This window comes from Giraffa tippelskirchi, chromosome 7, assembly GCF_054371585.1.
Source record: "Giraffa tippelskirchi isolate mGirTip1 chromosome 7, T2T-mGirTip1v1.2.pri, whole genome shotgun sequence".
In the NCBI taxonomy this organism is placed as follows: Eukaryota; Metazoa; Chordata; class Mammalia; order Artiodactyla; family Giraffidae; genus Giraffa; species Giraffa tippelskirchi.
In genome coordinates, this window is record NC_137281.1 from 51,651,692 (window position 1) to 51,677,666 (window position 25,975).

A 25,975-nucleotide genomic window follows, 5' to 3' on the forward strand; every position below is an offset into this window, starting at 1 on the left:
AGTCAAGAATACTGGAGTGGGTTGCCATGAACTTCTCCAGGGGATCTTCCCAACCCAGGGATCAAACCCGAGTCTCCTGCATCTCCTGCATTGCAGGTGGATTCTTAACTCTGAGCCACCAGGGAAGCCCAGATCTTCCCCTCCCAACCTGTAAGTCCCTCTGTATGGGAATGGTGTCAAACCTTCTCTTGCACACTGCCGCCTTGCAGAGTAACCGCTCAGCACGTGAATGAAGCAATCAGTTGGAGAATCAGAATGAAGAAAGGACACAGGACAAAGGCCCAGACCAGATTCATGTAGAGAAATGTGGGTGGGGCTTCCTCAAAGGGCTTGCCTGGAACGCCAGGAGATCAGCAGCCATGGAACCTCCTAAACTATTGACTGATTCTGCAGCTGAGCTCTCTTTATGGATTAATTTTACCCACAAGATTCTCAGCTCTTGGATTCTGAATATGCCCAAGGATGTTTGCCACTCTGTTTCTTCCATCCGCTTTTCTTTTTTTAACTCTCATTTTCAGAGTCCAAAAGGTACTCCGTAAATGACGATATAATCTCATATTCTTGGCAGGAAAATGTCCTGGCCCCTCATAGCATTCTCTTATCTCTTGTTGATGGGTAAACTAAAAAACTCAGCAGGAATTCTCATCTTGCCCTCTGAGAGTCTGGGTGCAGCAGCCAATCTGGATAACCATGACAGGGAATAGCGATAGGCCAAGAAATATATTCTCATAGCGGAAAAAAAATAAACATCTTTATTTCTCCCAGCGAAGGCATTCCGCTCAGCATGGGGATGCAGAATTGCATGAGAACTTTGAGCAAGCGGTTGTCAGACAGATCTGGCCTCAAACTAGCCACTGGCCTCAGGCAGTGTAGTTGATCTTGGCAGACTCCAGCTTCCTCATCTATAAACTTAGGATTGCAATAGTACTATGCTATTCATTTGTGGTAAGGATTAAATGTGGGCTATAGAGTGTAAGCATTGATGCACATGAAGACTTGTACACCGATGTTCAAAACAGTTTCATGTAATAGTCAAATGATAGAAGCAATCCAAATAGCCACCAACATGTGAATGGATAAACAAATTGTGCTATATTCATATAATGGAATACTACTCAGCAACAGAAAGGAATAAACTCTTGATATACATCACAACTGGAGAAGGAAATGGCAACCCACTCCAGTATTCTTGCCTGGGAAATCCCATGAACAGAAGAGCCTGGCGGGCTCTGTCCACGGGGTTGCAAAAAGTCCGACACGACTGAAGTGACTCAGCACACACTAGAAAAGTCAAATTTAGTGACAGAGCATACGAATGGTTATGTGGGAACAGAACTAGGGGTCAGGGGACAAGTGACTTAAGGAAGGATTAGAAAGGGGCCAAAGGAAACTTATTGGGAGTGATCGATGTGCTATTTGTGGTAATGGTTTAATGGGTATATTCATATGTTAAAATTTATCAAATTGTTCATATGTGCAGTTTACTGAATGTCAATTATAACTCAGTAAAGCAGTTAAAACTATATGAGATAACAGATGTAAGTAAAGCAATCTTTAGTAAATAAATGGTGGTTTTTACAATGAAGACAATGGTGAAGATAAAGTTGATAGTGACATTAATGGCATTATTCCCACAGCTGTGCCTCTTGGGAGGGAATAGATCTTATTTCTTACATCCTTCGAACATCCACACTCCTTTCTCTTCCTCCATTAATCACTCTGACTATCTAAGGCCCAGAATAATCTTCACTCCCTCAGTGTCCCCGAAAGTCATTCCCTTCTGTGACTGTCAACATTCACTTCAGCTCAAAACCTTTCTCTTCACTGAACACCAACAGAGAGCCTTGATTTTGAGTTCAAGCAGGCATGGGATAAAATTGGCTTTCTCACTTCCTGACTTGATCCAGCCTCAGCTTTCTCATCTATAAACTGGGGATGGTAATAACAGATATATAGCTGGCATGCTCAGAGGAGATAGTGTGAGTAAGACTCGAGGCTCACAGAGAATAAACATCCAATTACTCTTCTTCCCTTGAGTTCCAAAAAAAAAAAAAATTGAGACATGAGACAAGAGAGTGGCAGATGGAAGCTACCATAGCCCCTCTATTCCCAAACAAGCCTAAATTAGAAGATGCCACTGAAGGTAAAAGCAAACCATATTCTTAATCCTAAACCTCAAATTTTAAGACTTATTCACATAGTAATGGCAACACCAAACTCAGTCTCCCAACATGAGGACGTGAAGAGGGTCCCTAGGAAAGAATGGAGGAATTTTGCTTTCTGTAGACAGCTGACTCCCAATAGAGAAGGGCAGGTGGGGATTCTGAGCCCAGAATGTCAAGTTTATTATTCTTAAATTGTACAGCAGGCAAGTCTCTTCTCTCTCACCCTTCAATAGTGTGGGATGAGTAGAGGGCCAGAAAGAAACCAGGGGTGTTACACTAATGGTGTTTCCAACAGGAGTAAGCAATGAACATTTTCCCTTTAAAATACTACTTTTGTGCATTATTGCATGAGCAGGACTACCACTTTCTCAACTATATTGTATCATAATGGCTGAGCACACAGAAAACTGCAGTAAACAGTCCAGCCATAAGTAATGAAATCGTCATTTTTGGAAGACAACATGGGGAAAAGGACCTCCTCAGGACCGCAGCCCTCTTTAAGTCTCCTCTGCCCACATTCCTTCAGGGTCACAGAACTCACCCCATCTCAGAGCAATTCACAACCCAGATTGCAACCACCAGCCCAATAGATCATATAACTATGACCCATGACTTCTGGACCAGTATTAAATGAGACTGAGTCATCTTGCATGTGGAATCCCTTCAAGGAGCTGAAGAAAGTTATGCATATAACCTCTAAGTCTTCTTGGTAGAAGATCACACATCCTCCATTTCTAAATTCTTTCTCACACATCATGGTTTCACAAAACTCTTGACCCTCCTAATTCTCCTTCAGTGGATACACTCCAAACTGTCAGTGACCTTCTTAAAATGTGCTACCTTAAAAGCCACAGATGCAGTTACTCAATCAATCTAATAATCACTAGTAAATGAAATCAGATTCCCTAAATGGCACAGTCTGTGGCCAGAACCACACACCTCCTACAAAAGAATCGAGGCTTCCTTCTGTGCTCCTGGTGGCAGCCTCGATCTGTGGTCAACAAAAGCTCTAAGGTATTTATTCACATCAATTGCTGGCAAGTCAGGGTTTCCCGATCTCCTACTTGTACTGCTGATTTTTTTTTCTTGGAATCCCACTTCTATTTCACCATGTTACAACTCACCGTTTTCAAGAGGCAGCCAATGTGAGGGGATTAAGAGCACGGGAAGTCATCAGGCAGACTTGGGTACAAGCTTTGATCTTTCTGAGCTCCCATTTTCCCATCTATAAAATGGTAATGATGGTGCCGATGACCTGAGATTGCTGTGAGGACAAAATGAGACCATGCATGTAAATAGCTTAGCACAACACCTGACAAAAATAAGCAAATAAATTAGTTTATTACTATGGTGAATACATAACACTATTATGAGAGGACAAAGTAAGAGGTATGTGACACTAGGTATATTCATAATTTGAGAGGAATTTATTTTAACTAATTTAGAAATGACCTTGTACTGTGCTTAGTACCCTCAGTCATGTCCAATGATTTGTGACCCCTTGGACTGTAGCCCGCCAGGCTCCTCTGTCCGTGGGGATTCTCCAGGCCAGAATACTGGAGTGGATTGCCATGCTCTCCTCCAGGGGACCTTCCAAACCCAGGGATCGAACCCAGGTCTCCCACATTGCAGGCAGATTCTTTACCGTCTGAGTCACCAGGAAAGCCCAAGGATATTGGAGTGGGTGGCCTATCCCTTCTCGGGGAGAACTTTCCAACCTAGGAATCAAAGCAGGGTCTCCTGCATTGCAGGTGGATTCTTTACCAGCTGAACTACCAGGGAAGTCCAGAAATGGCCTTAGACCTAGGTTTACAAAACCACTGATATTCATTTTTAGTTGAATATATTCAGCATTCTTAGTTATTCTAAAAGCATGTGATGGGCTGAGAGAATATTAAATACTCCAGAACATTTGTGAATTAAGATGTCTTAGGGAGATATCCCTTTCAAACGTCAACCATTGAAAACCAACCTACCTTTTTTGGAAGCGTCTATCGTTTTACCATGATGCTTCACAATCACTGTCAGCAGTTCTATGGTCAAGTCCTTCAAGAGTCTGGGGTGGAAATCCCTTGGGACTACAAATATGGACTCTTTCGGGAGCTGACTGCCTCTCCACCCAAACTGTCTCCTACTCATACTTGTGCTACCCTTTCCTTTCCAGGGTTAAGACACTCTTCCTAACCAGATATTAATGTAAGGAACCCAAACAGCAGCCCAGTGGTTGAGCCATTCCCCAAGTTGTGGATCTCTTCCCTCTTCATCTTTCTTTGAACATTTCTGTAAGGCTCTTTCTTGTTCAGATTCAGCTTGATTGTCAAGCCCCAGCGCTTTCTGGAGTTTAGCCTCTGTAGTGTATTAATGTATTAGTCAATTTGAATTAGTCACACCTTTTGATACCCACACTTTGGCCATGTAACTTTACAGGGCCCACTTACTGTAGGCAGTGTCTTCGGCCTGATATTTTAATTGTGGCCTCAGCCATGTGATGAGCTTTGGCTAATGGAATGCTAGCAAACACAGTGCAAGCTCTTATATCTTTGTCACTGCCACAGGCACATTTCCCAGCTAGCCCCTGAACAGAGAAAGTCATCCCAGTTAAGCTGGCCAAGACCATCCTAAATTAACCAACAACGATTCCACCTCCAGAAGGTGAGCATGGCCAGCCAGGATAATCAGAGCCTATTAGCCAACCTGCAATTGACCCAGATACACAGGACCCCTAACATCCCAACCCAGCCCCGTCTCAGCTGAGTCCCGCTGAAATCAGCTAAACTCTTCAGATTTCTAGGCTAAACAAATGCTATTGCCATATGTCAATGATAATTCGGGATTCTCTGGTGGATCAGAGATAAAGAATCGCCTGCAATGCAGGAGACATGAGTTGGATCCCTAGGTCGGGAAGAGCTCCTGGAACAGGAAATAGCAATCCACTCTTGCTTGGGAAATCCCATGGACAGAGGAGCCTGGTGGGCTACAGTCTATGGGGTCACAAAAGAGTGGGACATGACTTACCAACTAAACAACTATGATACTTTATGGTTGTTTGTTACTTAGCATTACTGTGGCAATAGATAACAAAAATAGTCCCCTGCACATGAACCTATATGAATTGTGTCTGGAAGACTTAAGGAAAAAAAAAAGGTAGGGGAGTCTTTATCCATTTCTATCAGCTACCTCTCATTTAAGCCTAAGCAGTTAAGAAAGCTTGGTGAGTGACAGTCATGACTCCCTCTGAACCGTTGGCATCATGGTCAAAAGCCCAATAACCTCAGCCCCCCAATGAATGGAAGCTTGATGATTTCCTTGAATACAAAAAACTATCCAACTCCACCAAAAGACACAAACCCCAGCCACAAAGCTGATGCTTGGATTGACACCAGGATGCTCAAAATGGATGGCTTATCTATTCGCTGTCACCCGGAACAGTTTTACCATCACAAGCCTGCTTTTGAAATATGAAATCTTGACAGAGTTAAAACTTTCTTTGCAACTTGGCTTTTTTGTTTCTTTTGCAGAGAGCTATTTTAAATGCCCCCAAACTTGTGTGGGAGTGCCAATCGGCCACATTTAATTGGCCAGACTGTGAGCCTCAGAGATGCAACACCCTCCAGAAAATTAAACATAGACATGATTGTTACTTTGCTCTGTTATTGTGGCTACAGAATGGCAAACCAATCTGTTGCAACTGAAAAATCCAGTCGCTCAATTATCTGTCAGGCCTACACAACTAAACATCACTTAGCAGCTTTTTTCCTTGCTTAGCTGAGGCATATTTTTGATTGAATATATTGCTTGCTTGGCTTTGTGTATGGCAAGACTCAAGATCCTCCTAACAGCCTGTCAGCTCCTTAGGAATAGGTTGGTCTTATAGACATTCATTCATTCACTCATGCATCCACTTAACCTATAAACATTTGCCACATACCTACTCTGTGCCAGAAACTGTTAGGTGCTGGGTATAAGGAAAAGTTAAATAAAAATTTGTTAAATAAACAACTAGTAAGAGATCAAGGCAGGAACAAAAGCTATGTTTCTGACTCTAAAGCAAAGCTTCTCAACAGGGGGCAATTTTGCCCTCCCTGATCAGGGGATATTTGTTAAAGTCTGCAGAAATTTTTTGGTAATCATGAATAGAAGGGCAACAGCCACTGGAATCTAGCAGGTAGAGGCTAGGCACACTGCTAAGTGTCTTATAATGCACACAACAGCCCTGACAAAAAAGGATTGTCCAGCCCAGACAGTTAATAGCGTGGAAAGATTGAAAAATCCTGCTCTAAAGCCAGGCACTGGACTAATTTCTTTGAAACCAAAGTTTCTGTATAATCCATCATTGTATCTTCTGCCCTGGCAAGGGCCCAGCAAGGGCCGGTGCCCCTTAAATGCTGGCTGGACACATAGATGGATGAATGACTATATGAATCTCATATCTATGGATGGTATCAATAGATGTATATTATGGGCCCTGAATGAGTTGTTTAGATCATCAGAACTTTTAACAGATGGTTTAACTTTCCAAACTAGAATTTAGGTGGTTCCAAGAAGAGCAACAACCTGGTAATGTTTGACATGAATTGCACAGGACCTGGTGGATTGTTCTCAGTGATGAATTTGGTGCTCTAGAAAGCCCCATATCTTGGGCCTTAGACTTTTTCCTAGTGCCTCCTTTAACTCATGTTTTTACTGAGCTGTTCCTTCAAATCATCTTTGCCTGAAATGAAGAGAATTTGTCTTCTTTTATTTCTTAACCACTGGAAATGAGAGTGAATTTGTCATAGGCAACATTTTGTAGATTCATTTGGCCAATTATTCTACTTTGGGTCTGAACTCATCCTTAGTAATGTACAATCTGTTTTAGATGTTAATTTTTAATGTTGTGATTTTGGTCTGTCCTTCAAATGAGTTGAGTAGAAACACTGATTTATTTCTATCCCTTTCATCAATGCCAGGGAACAGAATAAATTACTCAGGAACACGTTCTCTTGCCTTTGCTTCTCCCCTATGAGAGATCATGAAGCTAAAAGTCTAAGGATTGATCCCTGCTCAACAGACTGGCTGTGCACCCCAGTTATGAATGAGATACTGAATCTGTGCTGTGGAATGAGATGTCCCTGCCCTTTGGGAAGCCACAGTTAGGAAGCGTTCTGTGGTGCAGGTGAGATGCTAGGAGCTGCTCCTGGTGTCCAAAATGGAAGCTCAGGTAGGATTCTGAAAATTGCTGACATGTCTCCCATTTGGTCATATGATCCTGGGGATAGAGGCCAGAACTTTAACAAGCGAGTTTCTCCTAACAACCTTATATTTGACTCCTCATTCGAAATTCTCCGCGGAGAATCACAAATTGGAGCAAGTGTTTAGAAACCACTTCCTCTTTAAGATTCAGGTGAAGTGTGTGAGTTTTGTGAACAAAGGTCTGGGCAGCCAGGTTCAGCTATTCAGTTGCCTGCCTGGCCCCCTACGGCTGTGTGCTGTACTTAAATAGTACCCTCTTTGGAAAGCCACCAAACAACCGTCATCACAACTGCTCTGATGAGCCAGATAGATTTGGCCAAAGTTAAAAGAGGTGAAAAGAAAGACTCCTTTGTTTGTTCAACAAACACCTACTACACCCGGCAGGATGCCAGGTACAAATGACACAGCACCGGGCACACATGCTCTCTGCTTTCAAGTTGCTTCAGTCCACTGTAGGGGGTGGGTATGGGTTTGTCTTGGTTTTGTGCTCCTTTCCTTTCTGTAATTCTTTAAACTCCTAAGAGAGATGCTGATCTCTTTCACTAATTTTTTTTCCTTTTTTATCATTTTGGCTACTTTTACATTTCTATCCCTTTCTCCACATCTCTGGTATCTTCCTTGAAAAGGGACAAATTAGAAGTCTGGAGGCAGAAGGCTGCCAACGTTGATCCAAGGGTCACTTTCAGTCAAGGTCAGGATTCTCTGAGATTCTCTTATTCTTTTTCCTCAAGCTCATGGCTTCATGTTGAAAAATGACTGAAGGACCTCTAGGCATTTTCTCTACAAGACACAGGAAGAAAAGAGAGAGGCAAAGTCTGCTGGTCCTTTCCAACCTCTTTCAATAAAGAATACAAACGCTTTCTGGAAAGTCTTACCATACAGATTTTGGCTCATATCAAGTTGTTCCAAACACTGGCACATAGCTGCCTCTAGCTAGAAGGTGGATTAATGGAAAGGACTGTGGATGAAGTCAGTCAACTAAGCAAAAGGGCCTGTCAAGTAGTCTATTTGGAAAATATCACTGAAGAAATGGATACCCATAAAGAAAATCTTTATAAATTTAGCTTCTATGAATATATAAGAATTCCTTGAAATTAGGTATTTTGGAAACTAGAGTTATATTGCCTTCAATACTTTCTATATATCATCAGTACAAATTTAATCATTTTATCAATTCTATGGGATAAGTTTAATTGTTAGTACCATTTCACAAAGAAATTGAGGTACAAAGAGGTAAGTGACTAGTCCAAAGTCATATAGCTAAGACCTTATTCTAGATCTTTAAAAATATTTATCCATCTAATTCTTTCTTGATGCTGTCCTTGAGCACAAATGTGCACAATTAAAACTCACTGAAGCGTGAACTGTGTATAAACATTCCAAGTACTGGCAGGGAAGTATAATAGAAACATTTCAGAGCAAGTAAGTTTTAAACCAAAAATTCCAAGACAGGTAAAAAGCCAATTCATCGTTCACTCATTTAAGGATCCACGGAGCACCTACTAGATTTCCTCCCTAAGCGGAGGACACAGTTGAGAATGACACAGCTTCTTTTTGCTTGTGGCTCCTTGTCTAGACATGTAAATGCACAAGTTGTCATGCCCAGGGTGACAGGCTGCAAGAGAGGGCCACACAGGGGACCACAAGAGTCCACTGAAGCTTCCTTCACCCTGGTCCTTCTGAAAACAGAGCCTGGAGCATAGATCAAAGGGTAAGATCCTTTGAGATGTGCAAGCCCAGGAGTCAAGTGTGACAAAGAAAAGAGAACTGAGGCAGAAAAGAAAAAGGAATAGGAGGCAATGCAGACCTACACTGGCCAGGGCTACACAGTGAGCTTCCCAGAGCCATCACGGGCTATGGTTGGCTGAATAATGGACCCCAAAGACGTCCAAATCCTAGCCCCCAGACCTGTGAAAATGCTGTCTAGCAAAGCAAAAGCAATGTTATAAGTGTGACTAAGTTAGTGATCATGTGAAGGGGAGCATATCGTGGATTATCTACGTGGGCCCAGTGGAATCACAAGAGTCCTTATAAAAGAGAAGCCAGGGTGTCTCAACAGAAGCAGAGATAGGAGTAGTGTGGGGTCTTGAGCCAGGGATGCAGGTGGCCTCTAGAAACTGAAAAAGGCAGGAAATGGATTCTCCCCAGAGCCTCCAGAAGGAATGCAGCCTTGCCAACTCGTTTTATATTTATGACCTCCAGATCTATATGGGAATACATTTACATTGCTTTAAGCCACCACGTTTGTGGTAATTTGCTACAGCAGTAATAGAAATCTAATGCACGGGTCTCTTAGCAGATGTGTTCATGAGGAACTCAAGAGTCTTCTAGAAAGATTTTACGAAGGGAAGGAAAAGGAGCAGGACTACATCTGCATGTTTGCTTCCAAATGTCTCTCATTCCCTATTCACCAAGGTTCAGCTTGTAGGGTGCTAACTTCCCTGCCTTTACAGTTTTCACCTTCAAGTCCCTTGGCAGCCATTAGAAACCCATACCCCATGCTCATCAGCATGGTCAAAGTGCTGACTAAGCAAGGGAGAGCTGGTCTAGGAAATCTGGGAAGTGCCAAGATTATGTTGAATAATGAGGGTGACTTTGCTCAAGGAGAAAGCCACCCAAATACTTATCCAGCTCCTCCTACAGACAGTCGTCACATTATAGGGAACAATGTCGCCTCTGTCTGCTTAGCATCCAATCCCCAGTTCTTTGAGTAACTGTACTCTTTATTTTCTGAGCAAACCGCCCTTCCAAACCCCATCTATGTCCCAAAGTGAGATGAGTCCTCCATTTATTCCAGAAGGAGGTATGACCCAGCCTTGGCTCAGGAACTGGAAATTGGCTCAGGGACAGGCCAAGCCTGGCCAGTCAGTGCCTGGCACCTCCCTGGCCACAGTGATTGGTTCAGTGTGGTATCCATGAACCCGTCAGTTCACTGGCTCTCAGTTTTGAAACATGTTAGAACTACTGGGGATACATCATCTTTTTTTACCCATTGGTCCTGGAATTGAGAGCGTGTCAGCCTGGAATTTCCCAGGGCTTCTATGCAGGCATGAAGCCAGCACAAATGGGCAGTGAGGGGACACCCTAGGATACAGCTGGACTTCTGCATCCAAACATACCTTACTCGAATGAATTTTACTTGCACGTTATCCAATACATTTCCCTTTTTAACTTCACTCAGATTGAGGGAGTTTGTCTTTTAAAAGATTCCCAGTACAGTAGTACTTCCTCAGGGGCACCTTTTCACTTATTTCCACCAGGAAGCCCTCGTATTGACTTAGATGCTCCCCAAGGCTGGAGTACTTAGGGAAGCCAGAGGCAGGCCAGAGAGGGGCAGTGGGCCAGGTCCTTCTCTGTGGACCTGTCCTCACAGGCCTGGGTCTGTAACTGCTGTATCTGGGCCCTTTCTCTGCTGCTAACTGTACATACCCCAATCCCACCATGGCCCTGGCCACAGCCACCTCAGTAGGCACTCTTAAGAAGTTGTTCTTTGTTCAGTTACACCCCTTCTTACAGAACAGGAAGGCAGCATAAAATCCATTTCTTGGGTGTGAACACCTCAACTGCAGATGGGAGGGAGGTTTGACCTGTTTGCCCTGTCCAGTCTTTGGTGCAGTGATTCTAGTGATTAGACATGGCCAATTCCAGCCTCCATGAAATAGAAAATTGCTGCAATTGTCAACAATGGCCCAGGCTGCATCCAACACACCTACAGTCCCAAGCATGAAGGCCTCTTTTGACTCCCACGGCCCCTCTTCTAAAACCAGGACTGGACTCTCAGAATGAAGAAAAGGCTATTTTCAAGGCGGTAATTGCATAATATACAGAATGTAACAAAAGGGAAACCCTCGAGCACCATTACTTTGAAGGATCTGTCAGTGTTTTCATTATAGTCCATTTTCTGCAGTGATTTATCTTAAGCCACAAAGCTGGGCTGACAGCTGGGGCTTTGCACCCACAAGCCCAGCCCAGGAGAACTGTATGGAGTTTAATTTAGTTGGAACTGTTTGGTCAGCTCCATGCTGAGGACTTACAGACTATGAGTTAGGTCCAGGCATGGGTCCTCTGGCACTTTTGTGGCAGTTCTTGTTCACAGCATCCTTGGTAGCTTGCCTGCAAATTATACCTTCCAGGCAGACCATCCAAGGTGAGGAACAAAAGCAGGAGAGTCATTATTTTATGTTCTTTAAGGAGCTAACTTTTGGGTGGGGGGAGAAGACTTATAGTTGTAATCCACGAATATAGTTTATGCTTCTTTTCATGTTAAAAAAAAAAAAGGTACTTTAACTCTTAGTTATCTCCTGCCTTCTCTCTTTATATTGTCCTCACATGACACTTGCTTCCAGCCTCAGGTGCAGGTTTTGGGTCCTTTCAGAGAAGATGGAACAAGATCTATTGCCCCCCCATCAAGACAGGTTGCCTGTCTCCTTGGACCGACGGTCCCAGAGCCCAGGCCTTGGACCAGCAAAGCTAAGTTCGAAATTAAGGCCAGAATGACCCCTAGAAACAGCTCCTTAGGTGGGTCAATGCCCACCTGATGTTCAGGGTATATATGGATTCCAGCAGAGTTTAGAATTCAACCCAGAACGCAGCAATCTCTGTACAGTCAGCCAAGGCAAGTAGGGCTAATGAAAAATCAGCCTGACAAAGGTCTTTCCTCCATAAGTTGCTCCCTGACCATCCTGGGCACTAAGAGCTGAGCAACATACGAACTTTCTACCGAATGCCTTCTATAAACCACAGACCTGGCCATAAGCCCCTGGAGTTCTTAAGTCACTGTCTTCACCGTCACCACCTTTCTCACCTTCAGTGACATCCATCAGTGTCAATTTCACCATCATCAATTGCATCCATAATATTGTTGAGAACTTACACCAAGGCAGGCTCTGTACCACATGGTGTCATGTGGTCTCAGTCAATCGCCACAACAAGCTTCTGGGTAGGAGTTTTTCATCTTAATTTTTCAGTCAAAGAGACTGAGTCTTGAAGAACAAAGGCAACACACCCAGGGTTACCACGTTGGGAGGCCAGGACAAACTGACCCAATACTCGAGTTCTGAATCAGTATGGAACACTACCTATGAACACAGCATGGGCTCCCCATGACTCAAAGAGAGTGACTGAAGGTCAGCATGTATACTAGTGAGTGTCCTCGGGATCCAGCCCTATGGAAGGGAGTGGGGAGGAAGCAGAAGCAGGAAGAGGGGGAATCAGTTTCTGAAGAAGGACTAGTCTTAGCCCTGGCTCCCCCGCACAGGGTTACCTGGAGCTAGAATGGTCTGCCTGTGACATCGCCCTGTCTTGGGCTAGGACAATCACGTCTTTAGGTCCCGTATGAGTTTCCGATGGCTGAAGTAAAAAAGAACCACAAACTCTGTGGCTTAAAACAACACAAATTTGTCCTTCTACAGTTCTGGAGGTGGGAAATCTGAGATGGCTCTTAGAGGGTTAAGATCAAGATGTTGGCACAGCTGTGTTCCTTCTAGAGGCCGCCTGCACTCCTTGGCTTGTGGTCCTTCTTCCATCTGCAAAATGCATCCCTTCTGCCTCTGCCCCCATCACCACATTTCTGTCTCTGTGCTCCCATCGCCACATTCCTTCTTAGACTCTGACCCTCCTGCCTCCCTCCTACAAGGCCCCTTGGGGTTACATTTAGAGTTTACCGGATAATCTAGGATAATCTCCCTACCTAAGGCCCTTAATGTCATCACAATTGCCAAGTCTTTTTTTTTTTTTGCCATCTCAGGCAACAGATTCACAGGTTCTGAATGTGGACATCTTATGGGGCTATTCCTCAGCCTGCAATATACCCCCTCAATGACTCATTGTCTGTGGGTCTTCCAGCTGAGGCCATCCATGAAGGGGGCTAATAACTGAAGACCATCTGCTGACTACACATCTGGAGCCACAAGTCCTTCCTGAAGGGGGGCCAGGGCGATCTGCATGTCTGTCACACGTCTTCAGAAAATTTAGGGTCAGTCCAGCCCAGACCATCTCTCATTTTGCTTTGAAGACCTGCATCTCTCCAGCTTCGAATCCTAGCTCTAAGCTTCATCTCAGGCTCCATTATCAGGGTCTGCTTTCATCTTCCTCTCCTGCAAATCATAATACTCTGATTTTATATTTATGACCAACTGTTTAAAGGACCTCTTGAGGGTCTGACCACAGCTCAATCGTCCATTACTGCAACAATCATCTGTCTCTATGTATTCAGAAAGCAACACAGATTAGAAAATGCAAAGACTGCTTTTGGCATTGAGCAGTTGTGTTTTGGGGGGCGTTTCTCCCCCTGCTGTAAATGTGTTACACTGAAGCATATTTCTATCCATCTGCAGCTCTGCCATATTGCAGGTAACTGTGAACAAAACAAGCAATAAAACTGCAAAGGGGCTGCTGCCTTTTCCTATACACTGACTCTCAGTTACCTGTGCTAATGGCCTAAGTGCCTCTTTTTAAGCACAGTCATTATTCCCAAGCAACACCCTTGACCTAGAGACCCAGAGGAAATTCAAGAAGGAATTTAAGAAACAGCCAGGGGGTGTTTTTTTTAAAGAGAGTCATAAGCTCATACCGTCCCCTCTGATCCTGCCTTCTGAAAGACCCCCTTCTAGGATGTGCATCCGGCAGAATGAGCAATACACGCCAACCCAGTGGACAATGCAGTGCTAACCTGCCTTCTGTGTGATTCTGAAAAGACTGTCAGTGCAGAGAATCCTACCTCCCCTACCCCAGTGAGGGATACTGACTGCCAGAAGCCTTGAAGTCTGGAAGCCACCAGATCATTCTCTCTGCTTCTCCCACGCTCACCCCCAAGTTGCTAAGCTGCTAAGATGTAAGTGTGGGGCTTCTGGTGGCTGTTAAATCAGTCTGCTCAGGAGATGGAGAGGATTCGAGCCCTGGCGTCTTTACTGAGCCCCAGATCCTATCACGCCTGAAGGTAGCACCAAATCCTTTTCAGTTATGTGAGCCAGTGTACACTTCTCTAAACGTAAGTTACTTGTGATGGGTTTCTACCACATGATACTGAAGATGGTCTATTTCCTTTTTTGTGTCTCCTTCTAGATGATCCTCAGTAGCCTTGAATTCAACATGATCCAGGATAAATTCAACATTTTGCTGTCCCTACACCCACATCTCCTGAACTTGCTGTTTTCCCCCCAAATACTTTCATTTTCTTCAGTCCCTAGCCCCAAGGCCCCTGTAAATCCTTACGACCTCTCTTTCTTGCAAGCCGCCCACCCCTCTCATAGCCTTCCTTTTCTTCTGGTCTGGATGAGTCTCCCCATGCTACTGGATTAGCTCCTGTATCTACCACTGCTCCCTGCACCCCTACCTGACGCTTCTTCCCAAACACTGATTTCACCGGGCCCATCTCTTAGGCAGAAGCTCCCTACAGTTGAGTGAAAGACAACATAGACCCCAAAGGTCTTTAGATCCAAAGTGAGGCTATAGCACACACAGCTTAGATTTATGCTTCAGACTCAAGTCTTAGCTCTGACATTCCTTAGCTGTGTGACTTTGATCAAGTTACTAAACCTCTCTTCCCCTAACATCCCCACTTCTAAAATGGAAAAATATCTGCTTCTTGTGGATTGTGATGTGAATTAAGCAAATTACTATGCATTAAATGCTCAGCACAGAGACTGAGGCAGCAGTACCCAACATTTAATTCAATAAGTACTTACTGAACAACTACTATGTTCCAGGCACTGTTTTTGTGACTACACACACACACACACACACACACACACACACAGAAGCAGAGTTTGGGTTTCAACCCCCATCTAATCAATGCTTTCATTTATTAATTCAGCAAACATGGGTTAGTGCTTCGTGCACACAGCATAATGCTAGAGACAGAAACACAGACAGAGCGGTCAACAACTGCATGCAGCCCTTGACTCCAAGGAAGTCCCGCCCAGTGAGGGAGACAGACAACAGACATGTAAACAGATCATTTCAAACACCATCAGATTCTGTGCTCTCATAGTCCCTAACGGGAGCTTCGAGGAAACTTGGTTTCTAAAATCCTATGATATTATAAAAAGCAATGTTTTCTTCTCTAGAAATAGAAACAAGAAACCCTGTGGAAGAGTCAGGAGGGATGACTAAATTCCCGCTCTGTTACCTGAGTCCCACTTTTGACAGTGTCCTTCCAGTATCTTGCCTAGAGGGAGAAACTAAACCCAGCCCCCAGGAGTGGATGCACACCTTCACGAGAGCAGCGACTGCACAGAAGGAGGGAAGTCAAACCTGCAGGACAGCTCTCAGGAGAGCAGCTTGTCCTTGGTGCCCTCACTGTCTGCTTCACCAGAACCTGCTGCTTCAAGGCTGCGGGCTTAGTGACACTCTCCAGAGAAACATGGTCAAGACCCCGGCCAACCACTGCACTCCTCGCTGTTCCCAGCACAGCTTCCCCTGCCCCAGGCCAACACGGGATGGGAATTTCCACAGAAAAGCGATCCGAAAGGTACCTCGAGGAAGTGGGGCTCTTGGAGAGGGAGAAAGAAAAAATTAAGACAACTCTCAGGAAGCTTTCAGGAGAATGGAGAGCAGGGAGGGTAACTCTAAAGCAGTTACTTGACATTGTCAAGTGATGTTTAAGGCCACATCAGTCTTTGCTGTGGGGACTGTCCTTTACGCTGTAGGATGTTTAGCAGTATCCCTGACCTCATCTCTAGATGCCCTAGCATCCTCACCCCTAGTTGTGACACCAAAAATGTGCCCAATTACTGCCTTGGGGGTAAATGTCCCCTGGGAGTCAAATTACCCCTGATTAGGAACCACTGGTCAGAAGGAGTAGCCTGAAGAACAGAAAAGGCTCATTTCAAAGATGTAGGAGCCAAAGACATTCTAGCAGTACAACCAGCAGTGTCAGGAGAATAAAGCCAGGTGCAAACCCCAGCCCCCAGTCCAAGGACCTTGGTAACATGGACTTCTCTGAATGAAACATGTTCTCTGCAGTGACTCTATGTGAATCTACAGAGTCTTGCACAAACAGGAACCAGACTTGAAACATCAACCAATTCATCTGATTCTAGAGATGGTGTGTGGCTTCGAGCCAGTCACTTCATCTCTCTAAGCTGTTCTTTGCTGAACAGCTCTCTAAGCTCTCTTCGCTGTTGTTTGCTGGACTGCTCCAGGGAGGAAAATCATTGTGACCTAATACTTCCCTCCCAACTACTATGCCTGGGACAGACATCACTAATTAATCCCTGCACACTTTCCTCGTGTGTGTGCTCAGTTGCTCATTCATGTCTGACTCTTTGTGATCCCATGGACTGTAGCCCACCAGGCTCCTCTGCCCATGGAATTTCCCAGGCAAGAACACTGGAGTGGGTTACCATTTCCTTCTCCAGGGGATCTTCCTGACTCAGGAGTCAAACCTGCATCTCCTGCCTTGGTAGGTGGATTCTTTACCACTGAGCCACCTGGGAAGCCTGAGCCAAGCCTTGGAATTCTCCACACAGTGCTTCTGGAAGCTGCTGCAGTTCCACTATTCGGCTGTTGCTTCCAAGTTATTCCAAGTATATATTGGAATATATATTCCAAGTCAGCATTGTTTTCTATTCTTAGAGGAGTCAGTGATTTTTTTTAAACTGTATTCTAGAGACTTCTAGCTTCTCCAGAACTACTCCGGGGAGAAGGGAACTGGGCAAGTAAGTCTCCAGGTTGTCTAACTGTTCTTTACCCAGAGCTTTGGCCAGCTTTATATAATGGACTTACCAAATTTCACATGAACAAAGTAATGCCTCATTCACATACCAAACTTTTCTAGGGGGGCTGAAACAAAGTACCACAAACTGCGGGGCTTAAACAGCAGAAATATATTGTCTCATAAGTTCTGGAGGCCAGAAGTCCAAGACCAAGGTGTTAGCACATTTGGTTTCTTCGGAGGGCTATGAGGAAGGATCTGTTTCAGGTCTCTCTCCTAGCTTCTGGTGGTTTCTTAGCAATATTTGACACTTGGTGGCTTACAGGAGTGTAACTCCAACATCTCCATGTATCTCTGCATGGCATTCTCCCTATGGACATTTGCTCTGTGATCAAATTTCCCCTTTTTATAAGAACACCAGGTATCAGGGTATGAAACATCCTGGGGCAACATTTGTCTCCATCTGTGATCCTGCAAAACCAATAAGCTTCTGAAACATAATGATGGAACAGGCATAGATCAGACATAGCATCCTGGGTGAGATCAAGTTTTCTCTCCAGAGTCGGGATATCATGGTATCTGCTTTCATAAGGGCCTTCTAGTGAGTGGTTTTCTGAGGGGACCTGCTTCATGTACCTTCAAACTTGTTTAAAAAAACCCAGGTTCATAGGTCTGTTTCCCACAAGTCAGATCAGAGGTCAAAGCTTCCTTAGCATCCCGATGACATAATCAAACACATGGCAGATGACAAAGCACCGAACACTGTTCTTGACACCCTAGTGACTGGATTCTCATGTCTTCCTTCCTTTTAGTTTTCTGTCTGGGTATAAGTAGCAAAAGAGACAAATTCTGAATTTTTTTTCTTCCTTGCTGTCTCAATGAGAATCAAATATATGACGCAATAGTCCCACCCTGTATGACTTGACATGGAGATGTCTTTATGTGTTCTTTTGTTCATGCTGGTCTCCTTGTGAATAGAATGACCCTGGAATTCACTGTCTTAGAGCACAGCATGTGAACAAAAGTCCTTGAAGATCAATGACTTTCAATGATCAGAGACTCAAGAGCCTTTTGCTCTAGTTGGATAATGCACTAAGGATTTTAATCAACCTTAACGTGTGGATTTTATACATTATTCAAGAACTCCACCAGCACCACATAGATCCTCCTGTTGACAAACACTCTGTTAGAAGCCTGGATGTCTCGGTGCAACTCTGGGACCCTGTTGGTATGCATGGCAGCAGTTCCCAGAAGGACTGAAGTCAACACTTATTTGCACTCGAGCCAGATCTCTGAAATTGGACATTTTCTGTTCTAAAGAAAACTCCCCCAGTTGTTCTCTATGCTTCAGCATTAATATTGGTCTTGATGTAAATGTTGACTTTTATGGTGATCGAGAAGGACGTATATAAGAAAATAGCTCTGGGCAGGCATGAAGAAGTGCCCCAGGGGGCCCATTGCTCCCATTGCTTCATCAGACAGGAGCCCAGTGAGATGGGGACTGAGTCAGAAGAACCGATTTCTGCCCAAGACAGTGGCATCCCAATGAGCTCTAATCGACAGCTGGCTCTCACCCTGCCCAGGCTCTTTCAGGCCTCTAGGCTGCAGGGCGTGTTAACCATCAGAGATGGGTGAGGACAGCATAGCCTATGATCTCTACCCGGGACTGACTCAGCAAGGCACAGAGGGTCTAGGATTAGGTGCCCAGGCTCTGGCAGATGCAGGGGTTGTAATTCCACCAGTTAATATCAGTAATATGATAGACAAGCAGCTTCACTGCCCCCCAGCCTTGTTTCCTTTGTGTGTAAAGTGGAGCAAAAGTTGTATTTACCCACTGGGGATCAGATGTGATAGTGTGCCCAAGGCATTTGGCACTGTGAATGTTGCACAGGACATGCCCAATCAATGTGGACCTTCCAGGGTCCCACAGATCTTGAAGAATCACCTCTGTGCATGCCCCAGAAGCAATAATACCAGCAATTTCAAAAATGCTCCCAGCAAGCACAGAAAATGCTTTTCTCAGAAATGATGATAATCCTGATGGTAATGATAATTATGACAAAACAGTCAACATGCATTGATCCAGAACCTATAATAAGCACTGTACAAACCTTACCTCATTTAATGCTCACAATTGTGAAATGGGTAGTTACAGGTGGAGAGGTGAAATAACATGTACCAAGTCACAAAATCAGGTCTGAATCTGAAACGTATTACACAAGAAACAGGCAGCACATTATTTAACTTCTCTGTACTTCAGCTGTAATTGAAGGTGATAATTCCTGTTTCAGAGGTTATTGCGGGGGTAAAACTGGGTATTGCATTTAAGGAAGATGCTTTGTTCATACAGAGGTCTGGCTAGGCAGTTGGATATTTGTTGTCAAGCCCACCAACCTTTCCATGTAATCACTGGAAACACTGTGGTCTGCAGCTGAGAAACTCCATGGCAGCTGTTAAGAGTCCACCCTACAGAGAGGAAGAAGAGAAGCCAGAGGATCTGTACCCTAGATGCAAGCAAGCAAGCATCAGTCCCAAGCAATCTGAGTTTTCTTATTAAACCAGAAAGATGGTGTGGCAGGTACAACGGCAACCCAAAGATATTTAGGTCCTAACCTCCTGTGATCATGTTGTCTTACATGGCAAAGGGAGTTTTGCAGGTGTTACTAAGTTAAGGATTTTGAGATGAGGAGATTGTCCAAGTGGGCCCAAAGTCATCACAAAGTCCAAAGTCATCATGAAGTCCTTTTAAGAAAGAGGCACGAGGGTCAAAGTCATAGAAGGAAATGAGGTTAAAGAAACTGTGGTCAGGGGGAGACAGAAAGATGCTACAGTGCTGGCTCTGAATATGGAGAAAGGGGCCATGAGCTGAGGAAAGCAAGTTGCCTTTGGAAGCTGAGAAGACAAGGAAAAGAAGTTTCCTCCAGAATCTCCAGAAGGAACACAGTCCCTCTGACCCATTTTAGACTTCTGACTTCCAGAGCTATAAGAGAAGAATCTGTGCTTTCCCTCAGTGACCAAGTCTGTGATAATGTGTTGCAGCAACAAGAGGAACCAACTAGGCTCTGAGTCTCCTACAAAGCTGGACACACTTCACACAAAGCTCCAACAGCAGAGGAAAGGAGAAGGACAAATCCCCTTCTACGTCATGCCATTGTGAGAAATCATTTTACAGCTGGGCTTTAGAACAGATTCTTTTTTGTTCAAATCTTGTTGTTAGATATTCAGAAGGAAAAGAGACACGGCCCCATTCAGAAAAGAATGTCAGCTTTTTGCATTTGCAGAAAGCAAGAATGTAAACAGGATGATATAAAATCTTTTCGGAAAATTTGAGGTGATAGACATATGTACTGAATTATTATTATTAATAAGAATTTTCAAAATGCAGAAGCAAGTTCCCAAAGCGGCACTCTGCAGGCTGTTCCACCACCCACTCATCTTTGGGATCAGAAAGAGCAAGGGAAAACTGGCAGCCAGGGCAGAGAGAAGACCCAGCCTTTCAGAGAACCGGGAATAGCTGGGATCATCTCAAAATCGGTCACATCAGACGATGAAGCATGAATCACTGAACAAATGTGCAATAGAGAAAAACCACAAAATAAGCCTAGAGACAGAATGCTAATAGTCAGGCAAATAAGGGAAGACAAGTATTTGAATATTCATGAGCCTCTAATCAGGAGCTTTGGATGAATACAGAAATGGTCCCATTGGTGATAACCTGCTCCACAGGAAGGAATCCTGCCTGAGGAAATGCAAAGAAGTGTGGACCAGACCTGTCCCACTGCCCAGGACTGCCAGGACATTGACCAGGGTGTTCACAGCCTGGTCCTACTAACAGTTTTCTTTCTTCATCCGTCACTCACACTACACTGAAAGTGGTCTTCCTTTGCTATAGAAGAGGCTGTGTGAGGGTACCATCACACCCAGCCCATGCTGACCTCCAGCCCTTCTCTGATAGCCTGAGATTTCTGTCCTCACTGTTCTGGGCATACCAGCTGATTCTGAGAAAAATTCCAGTGGGACTGCCCCAGATCCAGGCAGCTGGCTCTCCTCATCCTCATTGCAGAGAAGATTCTTGACCCCCATTCTCTCTTCCACTTTTAGAGATGGAAAGGGGAAGTTGGGGAGAACAGTAACTATGCTTGCTCTGTACACAGTTCATATCACCTTCACAACTACCCTTTCATGTGGATGTAATTATCCCATTTTTCAGATGATGAAACTAAGGCCCAGGGAAATGACTTACTGCTGAAGTCAGAAAGCTAGTCACTGGCAGAACTTAGATCTGAATAGCTTGTCTGTATCTCAGCAAAGCCTGTATTTGTTTTTCATCATACAGAGACCCAAGGATTCACTCTAGACTGATATATTCTTGAAATGTACATAAGCATCTGATTCTGTTTAGGCTAAAACATGGTATCTGGGGATAGGCATAGTAGAAGCCTGGGGAATAGGACTCAGCTACACAGAGAAGGGAGTGGCTTGGAGGAGAACAGGGGTCAAGAATCTTCTCTGCAGTGAGGATGAGGAGTGCCAGCTGCCTGGATCTGGGGCAATCCCACTGGAAGTTTTCTCAGAATCAGCTGGTATGGCCGGAGCAGTGAGGACAGAAATCTCAGGCTATCAGAGAAGGGCTGGGAGTCAGCATGGGCTGGGTGTGGTGGCGCCCTCACACAGCCACACGGGCACACCTGGGCACTGCACACTCATGTGGAGTGAGCCCCTGCTCATGCTTTGCACCAAGCTGGCACTGGGATCAGCAGTAAGTAAAACCAGCATGGTATCTGGTCTCGTGGACCTGAGAGACTACTGGGGAGAAGTGCGTTAAGCGAAACAAGCTAAGAGAACCTTCGTTACAGACTGCGAAAGGGTGAGAAGGAGACGAACAGGGACTCTGAGGCTGGCGAGGGAGGAGAGCTCGTCTAAGTGGGCATCTAAGTGTCACCTTCTCAGAGGCGGTGACATTTGAGCTGAAACCCGAAGGATAAGCCCGCCTTATAAGAATGAAAATGCCTTCAGCAAAAACATAGAGCGAAAAAAGGTGATCCAGACAAGTGGTCAATATTTAGGCCTCACATGGGGAGTGGTGGGCATCAAGACCCAGTCATGGCAAGATATCAGCCACCCTCAGGAATAGGATGGTCAGGTCAGTAAGACCCCAGCTCTCAGGCTCAGGGTTTACGGCAAGAACGTGCTTCTGATGAGAGATGAAGAGCTCTACCACTTAGCTGGGGAGATGGCCTGAAATCCAGGGCAGCCACACCAGGGAACTTCTATCCAGCTGTCCTGTATGCTCTCTGCAAATCAGCACATTTATTTCTCATAATATTTCTCTGAGGTAGATGTTATTTTCTCTGTACCAATTTTCTATTGCTACTTTTATTACTGCAAATTTAGTGGCTTAAAACAATGCACATTTCTTTTCTCACAGTTTCCATAGGTTATAAGTTGAGCAGGGTTTTACTGTGTCCTCTACTCAGGGTCTCATGAAACTGAAATCAAGATGTCTGCTAAGCTGTGTTCTCCTCTGGTGGCTTGATTGGGAAAAGATGGCTTCCAGGCTGCCTCAGGTCATAGCAGAATTCTCTTCCTTGTGGGTGTGGGGCTGAGGCCCCCACTGCCTTGCTGGCTATGACTGTGGACCACTCTTAGGTTGCAATATGGCTTGCTCCACGGTTCCTCTCACATTTCCAGTTCTCTGGGTTTAGAAAAGTTTCAGTCCCATTTAAAGTCCCACCAATTATGTCAGAAAATGATTTATCTAGGTCATCACCTAACATATTCACTGGTCCCTCTCTCACCCAAGGGAGATGTGCACACTGGAGGCGGGGGAGGGGCAGTCACTGTGTGGCATGTAGAATTCATAACTGAGAATAATAACAGCCATCATCCTTCCAGCATCTTCTACGTGCCAGGCACTCTTCGAGTGACTTGATAAGCAACTGGATAACTGTCACTTTGATTGTAAAAAAAAAAATCTTCATTTTAACGATGATACAGAGGTCGGGGAGGTTCATAACAGTTTGGCAAAGGACGTGTGACCACAGCAAGAAGAAGCCAGGTTTGAACCCAAGTCTGTGCCACTTCAAAGCCTAGCTGCTCCTAGTGGCCCCGGTGGCAAAGTTATTGCACCTTCCCCAAGATCTTGCTCTCTGCAGATCGCTGGGTCCCAGAGGGAGTCCTGCTCACTTCCTGCAAGCCTTGAAGGGAGGGCCCAGAACTGCACTAGAAGAGCTGCTTTGAGGGACCAGGAAGTGTCCGTTGTACTGGACCACACAGATATCACAGGGGTTCTGGCCACAGCAGCCCACCCAGCAGGCCCCCAATCAGGGAGAAGAAGGCACTTTGGTCCAGACTATCTCTATCAGGACAGAGCACTCCATGTGTCCGGGGGTCTCAGAAAAATCCGGAGTAAACAAAGCGATGTCAGTACACCTTCCCCAGCCTGTCAGAGACACCAGTGACAAAGACCCCTACCCAGAGACCAAGTCCCCTACCCGGATATCTGTGGAGCCCACGCTACTCTCCCCAGGCCGCCCACCGAGTGGCCAGCCCTCACCCCTCCCCTTGCAGCAGAGCCTAAGCAGATGGTTCCGAGTCACTCCAGTGGAAATTAATGGAGTCAGACTGTCCACACACTTCTTTTCAACCATAGAGAAATATTTTCCATGAGTCAAACACCAGATGTATTTTGTTTATGGGGTAATTTAGCACTTGTGAGGGGTAAGACACTAAAATCAGAGTTGTGTTTGTGTTTCAGGCAGAGGCCAAACACACTCCACCCGCTCACAGAAAAGCTTTGGGCATCACTTCTGAGTTGGAGCCTGGACCTTGAACTCATCACATCACTTCTGAAGCAACTCTGTGTCTTTCCCCTGGGGTTCAGTTTGTGCCCACACTGGCTGAACTGGCAGGAGCCCTTGAGATGGGGAACGTAGGGGAGGTGAAAGAAAAGGATGGGGCAGCATCACTAAAGGACTGATAAGGTTCTTTGGGGGCCCAAGAATAACCAACATTAACTAAATCGGCCTTCACTGGGATGGTAGTCACAAAATTCTCTAAACCAGCAATTATCAAGTAGAGCCTCTGGCCTTCAAAGGGGAATGTGTCTGAAATGCAACTTCCTGGGCTTTTCCTCAGGCTCACTGAACCAAAATCTTCAGGGATGGGTGGCACCCAGTAATCTGTGTTTTAATGTGTCCTCCAGGGGAGTCTGATGCTCACTGGAGTTAGAGAACCATTGCTCCAACAAACACCTCAGGCACGCTTTTACTTCGAATCTAGCTATTAGTTTGACATACATTAATTAATCTTTCTGTAACTCAGTTTTCTCATCAATAAAATGGGACAGTGGTAGTATGTAGTTTAATTTATTGCACAAATTAAATTTAGGAATTCATTTAAAGTATTTAAAACCAGAACTTGCATAGTATAATGCAACAAACATTTGTCGCTATCATCATTATTTGCACTTGCATTTGAAATCCACTGTGACAATAGCTGGTGACATTAATAGCCACCACAATTCATGCACTTGTTATGTGCCAGGTATTGTTCACATGATTTGATATTCAAATAGATAACTGTCACATTGACTGTAAAAAGTCATTTGAGTGGTATTCATTACCTCCATTCACTCATCCTATTCATTCATCCAACAAACGTGAACCGAGCCCTACTATGTCCTAGGGACTGTTGGAGGCACAGGGATGAAAGCAGACAAATGAATCAGCACTCTTAAATAAAATCATAAGTTCCTGTCTCAAAGTTTCCTTCCAAGGTTTCCCCTGGGGACCCCAGGACCGCTCCCCTTGACTCCTGCCCGGGCTGCTATCTCTGCTCAGAGCCTGCTTCTGCCTCCTGCCTCCTCTGAATCCCCCGATCTCCCCCCACGCCTACTGCACCCTCACCCCAGAGCACTAACAGTGCTTGTTTCAGGCTTTGGCCAACTGTGCTCACCTCCTTTATGCTGCTAAGGAGAGCCTCCCTCAGCACCTGAGTTCCTTCTTGAGAGGGGCCCCAGGCAGTTTTGTTTGACCCCAGGAGCAGCAGAACTATTCTTATTTTCCAAACGATGGTTTTAGCCATGTCCATGCCATGAAGGTGGCCAGAGCAGGCCATATTCAATCAGTGAATGTGTATTAGGGTGTTGGGTAAGGAGATATTATATTAACAATTAAGAGGGTAAGTTAAACACACACATGGGCAAAACTTTAGAACTGTCAGTCTCATTCACTCTCCAGGTGACATGACCCTAAGGTCTAATATCTTGAACGCCCAAACACTTGCATAAATGAGTATTTATCCATTTCCTCAGTTACTTTACACATCTTAATGCCTATACCTGAGGGTTTCAGATATGTAAGAATTAGGCCATTTGGAAACTGCAAATTGAGGTATTGTTCCTTTCTCCAGACAACCACTTAAGCAAGATGTAAAATGAGGTTTTGAAAACTATAGACCACGGGACAAATACTGCACACTGTTTTTGTAAATAAAGGTGTGGTCAAATATAGACAGGCTCATTCATTTGCATCCTAAAGGATCCAACCAGTCCATCCTAAAGGAGATCAGTCCTGAGTATTCATTGGAAGGACTAATGTTGAAGCTGAAACTCCAATACTTTGGCCACCTGAGGTGAAGACTGACTCCTTGGAAAAGACTCTGATGCTGGGAAAGATTGAAGGCAGGAGAAGGAGAGGATGACAGAGGATGAGATGGTTGGATGGCATCACTGACTCAATGGACATGAGTTTGGGAGTTGGTGATGGACACAGAGGCCTGGCGTGCTGCAGTCCATGGAGTCGCAAAGAGTCGGACACAACTGAGCGACTGAACTGAACTAAATTGATTAATTTGCATATTGTCTCTGGCTACTTTTGTACTACAAGGGTAGAGGTGAGCAGTTCTGAGAGAGACCATATGA

At 44.8% G+C, this 25,975-nt stretch overlaps 1 long non-coding RNA gene across 1 annotated transcript in view; it reads right to left on the reverse strand.

The window, feature by feature from the left end:
* Positions 1-25,975, reverse strand: part of LOC145514952 (uncharacterized) — a 383,828-nt gene that overhangs the window by 58,939 nt on the left and 298,914 nt on the right. Inside the window, exon 3 of the long non-coding RNA XR_014060581.1 lies at positions 3,290-3,429. This is a non-coding gene — a long non-coding RNA (uncharacterized LOC145514952). The remainder of the gene's footprint in view (positions 1-3,289; positions 3,430-25,975) is intronic.